Genomic DNA, 7024 nt, shown 5'->3' with positions numbered 1-7024 from the left:
TTCTGTTTATATCTCATAATTCTAACTTTATATCTTGCAATTCTGTTTTTATCTCGTAATTCTGAATTTATATCTCACAATTCTTTTTATATCGTAATTCTGAGTTTATATCTTGCAATTCTGTTTATATCTCATAATTCTAACTTTATATCTCATAATTCTGACTTTATATCTTGCAATTCTGTTTATATCTCATAATTCTGACTTTATATCTTGCAATTCTGTTTATATCTCGTAATTCTGACTTTATATCTCGCAATTCTGGTTATATCTCATAATTCAGAATTTATATCTCATAATTCTGACTTTATAATCTAGCAAAAAATAGAATTTTGACCTTGTATCTTGCAATTTCCGAGTTTAAATCTCACAATTCTGCATTTATATCTCACAATTCTGAGTGTATTGCACAATTTTGACTTTTTTACTCAGAATTGTGAGATAAAAAAAAAAATAAAAACATAAAAAAGCAATTACCTTTCCCCCCATGGCGGAAACAAACTTCCATAATGCAGAACATTATATATTCTGGATAAAATATTAAACTCACTCAAAGTTTTAAAGATGTAAATTACTTTATGATTATTTTATCACAGTATTAGAATGAAGTGAACGTGTGGTGAATTTCTAAATTATTTCAATACTAAAACTGACAGTTTATTCGGAAACATTCCATAGATTGTCTAATCGAAGTGTTTCAAACTAAACATGTTTTGTTGAGAATATTGTTTTAATTCATAATCAATTCAAATGTTAATTCATAACAATATATAGTTTTTATCCTGTGCCCGCCATATCTCCAGCAGTTCCTGAATGACATCATCCTCCAGGAAGTGACATAATTTTGGAGGGAAAACAGCAGCACAAACATCAGATCAGTGAGTATGAATTCTGATGAATGTTTTGTGGTGTTAGTTGGAAATGTTCATCCTGTTTGATCAAATTAAACAAAATTAGTGTGATAATATCAACATTTCAAAGGATTGAGCAACAGTAGAGCAACAACGCCAAGGTCATGGGTTCGATTCCCAGGGAATACAAGAACTGATAACTGAATTCAGTGCATTTCACTTTGGATAAATACATCTGCCAAATGCATAAATGCAAATAATTAAGTCCAAGTCGAAGTCCTCATGTACACTGTCAGTCTCTCACTAAGTAAACACCAACTTCAGCCCTTTTCAGCAAACTATTTGTGCAAATAATCAAGTTATAATGAATAAAGTTGAAGTGTTGAGTTGAGTTTGGCCAGTGCAGATAGAGATGCATCCCTTAACACAAGCAGATTCATGTGTTAATTGTGGTTTTAATATTAACACACACACAGAGTGCTGCAGTAGTGTGTGTTGTGGGTGTTCGGGGTCTTTGTGCTCCCAGCATGCCGTTTCCCGTAATTACAGCCTTTAAAAGAAGAAGAGAAGAAATTCAATCCGAACTCAGCACAAAAGCAGCGTCTTTTGTTCTGGAAATATTTAACGCCGCGAGTAATTAAAGCAATCAGTCTAGTTTTCTCTAACTCATTTCACACGCCTTTGCTATTGTTTGATTAATACTCACACTATCACATTTGTTTCCAAACGCGGCGTCCTAAAATGCGCAATTTTCCCAATTGACAATATAAGAAATTGCAGGGGGTGCTCTTAAAGGGTTAGTTCATCCAAAAATGTGTTTTACTCACCCCAGAGGCAACCTAGGTGTATATGACTTTCTTCTTTCAGACGAATCCAGTCGGAGTTATATTAAATATTGTCCTGGCTATTCCAAGCTCTATCATTGCAGTCAGCGGGTGTTGCAGTGCTTCAGTCCAAAAGAAGTTAAATAAAAAGTGCCCGGGGGTGAACAAAGGCCTCCTGTAGCGAATCGATGCGTTTTTGTAAGAAAAATATCCATATTCAAAACGTAGTCACTTCTGAGCGGCGCATGCGCAGCGCTGAACTCATATGTCATCCACCCGGAACTGCTTCCATTTACAACAGTGAGCGCAAGCTAGATTCAAGTGATTATTACGTTTTGAATATGGATATTTTTCTTACAATTACGCATCGCTTCGCTACAGGAGGCCTTTGTTCACCCCCCGGAGCCGCGTGAGATATTTTTTTATGGATGGGCGCTTTTTATTTAACTTCTTTTGGACTGAAGCACTGCAACACCCGCTGACTGCAATGATAGAGCTTGGAATAGCCAGGACAATTTTTAATATAACTCCGACTGGATTCGTCTGAAAGAAGAAAGTCATATACACCTGCCTCGGGGGCGAGTAAAACACAGCCTAATTTTCATTTTTGGGTGAACTAACCCTTTAACGAATCCCGACGCCCGATATATGGGACAAACGGGAATGCTTACTTCTGTCTAAAATAAAACACGGGCCGTGATCTGCTTGATTATGACATGCAGCAGCAGGTAACAAATCAGCCCGAGTTTGTGTAAATCCTTCTGAAGCTCTGATGAACTAGTTCTCTCTCGAGCTGTTTATGCGTCTCCAGCCTTCACCAATCACACGGCCACCTGTCACCGTTCTCCTGTTCGCACGGACAACAACGCCAGAACAATCCAGTAATCTCACTCGCTCTCGCCGAGCGACAGACGTAAATATTTTGAGCAAGAGGTTTTTGTGTAAATTCTGCGGGTCAATCATACACAAACTCAATTGTTACCTTTATGAAATTGCCTCTTTGTGTTTATGCAGGAATAGAATAAATGATCTCAGTGGAAACGCTGTTTGCAATATTAGCCGTTTAAGAGCTGAAGGGAGGCAGCTGACGTCTGCGTACACAGTTTACACGGCCAACCTGTTTATACAGCTAAAGAAGTGTATTTTACAACCTTTCCCAAGCTGTTTATTTGAACTTTGGGAACGTTCTGTGTGTTTCTCAGAGCGAGTCCACCACAGAATCAATCACGGCGCGCCGGTCAGGCCTTTCAACGCCGAGCCGGGATTTATTCGGTGCCGTATGGATGCGCGGTTCTGCCCGGTTTGATGTGGTCCGAGTGGAATCCGGCTCGGCTCACGCTGCTGATGTTGATGGGTGACTGTGATGCCAGCTCCAGTTACATGACTTTATAAACTTTAGACACGCTTGACAAAGGAGGCATGATGTTTGACAATTCTGGGTGCCTGTCTGTCTGTCAAGGACGGATTTCTACACACACGTATATATAATCAAACAAACAAACATGACTTATGTTTCTGAATTCCTAAATACTATCACAAACAATCTTGTGTTGAAGTCATTCATCAGTACTAGTCCTCAGTGATTTGATGAAAATGACCTGCTCTGCACTACGAAAAATGATTTTCTTCCTCAGTAGTTTGACTTATTTTCCATTATTAATATCTAAACATTCTTACATCAAGATACATTTACTTATTAAGATACTAGGTCTTCGATTTTAAGTCTTGTTTTCTGAAAAATGTATTAAAATTAAGTGAGTTTATGCTTAAAACAAGAAAAAGCTTCTGTCAGTGCAGTAAGAAGAAGGGAAACAAGAAATTTTTTTTCAGACCTTCTTGACAAACTTTCTTCTTTTTTTAAGCATAAACTTAATTTTTATACATTTTTCAGAAAACTAGACTTTATTTCTTAAGTCATTTTGATTCACAAGTAAATATATATTGATTTAAGATTTTTTTGATATTTGTACTGGAAAACAAGACAAAAAATACTAAGAAAGAAAATCATTTTTGAAGTATAACAACCAGCTGGACCAGTGGTTCTCAACCTTTCTGATTCCACAAAAATATCCGAAGGCCAAATGATTTTTCCAGTGGTCCGTGATTTACTAAATGAGGATAAGGATTTTTTAAAACATTTTTTTAAATATTTTGTACTAACAATTTCTACAGAGCAAAATATTTTAGAGCTTGGCTTAACTAGAAAAATGCATGTTCACAAAGCATATAGAAATGACAATGGAGTTATAAGAGTTAATTAATTTTCATTACTTTTAAAATGAGTTATCCTCATATATCCAGGTTTTCCAAGGGATCCTGGTTCTTCAAAGACAAAGCACCTGTTGAGAGGGTGAATTATATATATATATATATGAAATATAATTAATTTGATTTTAATTGAAATAAGAACATTTTGATAGTTGTTTCAGGCAAATTTTCATGCTTGCCCTAGCAACCAGTCAGAACGCCATGGCAACTGCCTACAACACCCTAGCAACCACCTAGCGATGGTTCTTCTCTGCATTTCTCCTCTCCTCTAGCTCGCTTCCTAATCTAATTGTCTACTAAACTCAACATTGTGTATTAATATTGTTGGCTGTTTGACCAGTTGCTTCTGTTCCTCTAGTGTAAGTCGTTTTGGAATGAATGTATAATATTTTTACATTTAATTTTGATAACCTTCACACAGTTTAACTTCAAGACAATCCCAGCTAACACGGAATGTTCTGGCAAAGCTCTCTCAAAGTTATGAACAAATGTTTTCCAGTAACATTAATAGAGCGTCCGTTCCAAGTTATCTGGTCTTAAATAATGTTCTCAATACGTTAGCATAAAAATGTTATTTAAACGTCATTCATGGAACATTTTTCTGAAACATTTTAGTTGGACATTCGTGTAACATTTTTTAAATGTTACTACTTTTTCGGAACATTCAGAGAACGTTCAAAAGTAACGTTATGATAGAATGGAATGTTCCCTTAATGTTAAAAAACCCCTGTATGTTTGAAACATTATTGTTAGCTCTTGTAGAGCAGTAGAAGCACATCCGTGTGTGACGCTCCAGCTGCTCTCGCTCTGTGTTTGTTGGTTCTGAATGGTAGGTTTTCTGTGAGGTGGGTCTGACAGAGAAACCCGTATAAACATCTCATCTGGTGTTGTGAGTTTGGCTCCGGAGGATTTTTCAGAATCCACTGTTTTTGAGAGCGGGGATCTCTCTCAAACACTCTCCTCGGCGTAAAGAGTGTTTTGTTTACATCTGTTGACGGAGCGGCGCTGTGTTATGGCATGAGGTCTGTAAACTACAGAAATACTCGCACACTGTCAACAACCTCTAAATATGTGGCCATTGTTTCCTGCTAAATTCCGAAGTGTTGAAATCGTAGATTAAACAAAGTGGAGACGGCAGAAATATCTCCATGTTTAGAGCGGCGGCGCGGAGGGTGCTGACCCCTGAACGCTTCAGATGGAGCCGCAGTGCATTGTGGGAAAGCACAAACTGAGTGAAACTCGTCCTCAAACTGCCAGAGGAGTGTGTGACGGGTCTCTAGGCGTCCGCTGCTCTCTGACCGGTGTGTGTGCGCTGGAGGCCGACGCGTCACGGCCAGAGGAAGACGACTGACAAGAGCGGGAACACAGCCGAGGTCACGGGGTCACATGTCCTTAAAACAAACTGTAACCTAGTTTCCCCAGACAAGCAGTCCTCAAAGACAAGGGCAGCACACGCACAAAGTCACAGCAGATGCTCTGTTTGCATTCGCGAGAGAGATTTCTGATGCCCGCGTGTAGAAAACACGTCATTTTAGACAAACCTGCTATTCAGGTTATTAGGAACTAATTTACAAAAATCACATTAAACGGCAATAACCAGTGACACAGAATTATGACATCTAATAAGCTACTAGTACATTTTAAAAAATCATTTTCTCTCTTCTCTCTCATTCTCTTACATGAATCAAGTAAGTACAATAAATAAATAAATATATAACATTTGAAATAAAATAAAAATTGCATTTATAAGACCTAACACTTACTTTGTCTTGAAATTTTATTCTAATCCTATTACCATGTTGTTGTTTTTTTTGTGATTTAAAAAATAAATAAATAAGTATTTTATCAGGGACCATACACATTCATAATACATAAAATCAATGTCAAATTTGTTAGATTTAGCCAGGGTGGCTAATTTTACAGTGTTTATAAGACCTAAATCTTATTTATTTATATATATATATATTTTAATGTTTAAATGTTTTGTTTTGGAATCTTCTAATCCTACTACTATGTTTTATTTTTTTTGGTGATTTTTTTAATGATTTTATTTTATTTATTTTATCATACATACAATCAATGTAAAATGTGCCAGATTTAGCCAGGGTGGCAAATATTCGTCTGTAGTCTGTAAAAAAATTTCTTATTTTGTTTCATAAATTTGCCTGAAATTTGATCAATAGACTCTTTTCTTGGTAATACAGGTAAAAACATCAGATTTTTATGAAGAAAGCAAACATTTCTGTGCTTTACCATGATTTTATTGTAGACTTTTTGATTTTTAAATTTATTTATTTTATTTTTGATAAAGTTCGTATGACATTTACAGAAGAAAGAAATCATACAGGTTTGGAACGGGTGAGTAGATGATGCCAATTCTAATTTTTGGATGAACTGGTCCTTTAACTTTGCACACTTTGTGTCTTTTCTCTGGTGTAAACCTTGAAGTAATGACCAAGAGAAAGAGAAATACATCCTCAACAGAGCAAGGATCTTGAATACAGTGAGAAAATGAATCTGAAGAGTCAGAGCAAATGCTGCAGTCCGTCAGAGTCCGTCCGTATGTTTGCGTGTAATTCCCGCTCTTGATGAAGACACGCGTGAAGAGCAAGAAAAGAGCGTCTGATGCTGATTTATGGGGACATTTGTTTCCTCCTGATCTCTCCAGCCCTCCTGAACAACTGATAAATCAGCCTAACACTTACTTTGTCTTGAAATTTTATTCTAATCCTATTACCATGTTGTTGTTTTTTTTGTGATTTAAAAAATAAATAAATAAGTATTTTATCAGGGACCATACACATTCATAATACATAAAATCAATGTCAAATTTGTTAGATTTAGCCAGGGTGGCTAATTTTCGTCATAGAACATTAGAAATAAATGTTCACATTTTGTGTTTCATAAATTTCTCAGAAATTTGACCAATAGTCTCTTTTCTTGAGAAAGTAGGTAAAAAGAAAAAAAAAAAAAAATCAGATTTGTGGGATTTTATTTACTTTAAGTAAAAGACAGTAAGTTAAATGAGTATATATATATATATATATATATATACACACACACACACACTTCCGGTGTCCA

Source organism: Sinocyclocheilus rhinocerous, unplaced genomic scaffold (assembly GCF_001515625.1).
Source record: "Sinocyclocheilus rhinocerous isolate Xijiao unplaced genomic scaffold, SAMN03320098_v1.1 scaffold1615, whole genome shotgun sequence".
Classification (NCBI taxonomy): Eukaryota; Metazoa; Chordata; class Actinopteri; order Cypriniformes; family Cyprinidae; genus Sinocyclocheilus; species Sinocyclocheilus rhinocerous.
The sequence above is the reverse complement of the archived record's forward strand: the minus strand, read 5'-3'. Positions refer to the sequence as shown.